This window comes from Sabethes cyaneus, chromosome 2, assembly GCF_943734655.1.
Source record: "Sabethes cyaneus chromosome 2, idSabCyanKW18_F2, whole genome shotgun sequence".
NCBI lineage: Eukaryota > Metazoa > Arthropoda > Insecta > Diptera > Culicidae > Sabethes > Sabethes cyaneus.
Genome location: NC_071354.1, coordinates 180,516,950 through 180,518,797, shown reverse-complemented (window position 1 = coordinate 180,518,797; position 1,848 = coordinate 180,516,950).

Here is a 1,848-nt window from a genome sequence, read left to right as displayed (position 1 = left end):
AACATCATTCTGTACAGAGTAAACCGATCATCATCTGATTTAATCGTTACCCGCCGGTAACAGATTAAATATACCAATGCGTCGGGTGACGGAGACAACCACCCAACGCGATCCGACGAAGTCGGTTGATTAATAGGTTGATTTCTTCGGCATCCTATTTCGTCGATAGATGCGTAAAACAGCATCTGTCAAAATTTTCTATTGGGATATGATGCAGTTGCGTTCACGGGCAGCCAAACTCAACTGAATATACTAAATGTAAGAATCATGATTCAACTGCATTAATGGATTAATATTTTTTTGATGGAAATGACCGCTACTGACAATCGTCGTTTTTTCTCAACGCACTACCCATGTTGAAACTACCCGTAGTTGTCATACGTCAGCGCATCGCATCAACGTATTCAAAGTGTATTAACATTCTCCTCAATGAGTAGCACAGTGTGCGGTTGCTCATACAACTGCGTTCCGCAAGAAAGAGAAAAGTTAAAATTAATCGGAGCAGAATAAATCGCGTTGAAGACTGAGCACAGTTTGAATTTTTCTCTTCTCTTTTTTTCTTCTGAGGAGGAACCATCCCTGCTCTACCTTATGCTCTATATGCTTTATCCACAGACAAACAGACGAGACACTCGCGATAATTCCATCGTCCAATCAAAAACCACTCATTTTTCAAAAAAGCATGTTTCGCAACATGGCCACACCGCGGCGTGCAAGTGGTGCTTTGAGTTTTCAGTATAAAACCATTCAAATGTACAAAACCCTACAGCATAAAACCCTGTAAATGCAAGCTACTCCGCAACATGCATAACAGAGGGTGCTAATGTGCAAGCAAAATGTGCAAGACGGTGGTTTTTAAAGGATTTCCTTCTAAGTATCATGTCAGTTCGTCAGTGCTATAGGTGTGGGTAACGTCAGTGCTTACCTCCTTGGTAGAGAAGGTAAAGTGGGTATACGTTATAACGTTATATTCTGACTTGATTTAGCTAGCTGCATGCACGCCGCGGTGTGACCATGTCGCGAAACATGCTTTTTTGAGAAATGAGTGGTTTTTGATTGGACGATGGAATTATCGCGAGTGTCTCGTCTGTTTGTCTGTGCCTATAGTTCATAAAGAAGGTCCTTCTGTGACTGACGATCACTGAGAAGGGTTCTTTCCTGCGGGGCTTGCGGTGAACGAGAATATATATCAGTACGGAGTATCATGAAGGAGGATGTGGTCTTATGGCCGAACCTGACTTCGGCACATTATGCTAAGAGATCACTGGAGGAGATGGACCGACTTAAGATAAACGTCGTAACAAAGACGGTCAACACGTCCAATAGAAAATTTGTGGATGAATCTCAACGGAGGATCCACTCTAAAGATTTCGTGGCCCAAACGGCAGCGTAAGCAGCTGATCGCCAAGGGTACGAAAGAGTTGGGTGTTTTTTCAACGACCAGGGAAGGGCGCCGAAGCACTTTTGTAGAAGGCTCAATAAACGTAAGATTTAAGGAAAATTTGCTCCGTTGATTCCGCGGTAATACCGAATGAAACGCGGGTGGTAAAGCAAAGCAAAGCCTAGGTTCTACATTCCGCTTTCGGAACTTGACCTTCTAGTTTTTGTCGTCAGACTTCGCAGGACCGTTACGGAGCTATTGCGCTATGGTCCTGCTCAGAGCTCTAACGGCCTCTTTCAATCGAGATTCGAACATTCGACGGCAGGCTTGTTTGGACGGCGTCGTATGTCGAAACCAACAAGAAGGCTGTTTAATCGATGTAGTTTTTCAGTATTTTTTAATCATTGAACCTCAAAAAGAAATAATGTTTGATCATTTATAAAATAACATAAGTCATTTATAAAATA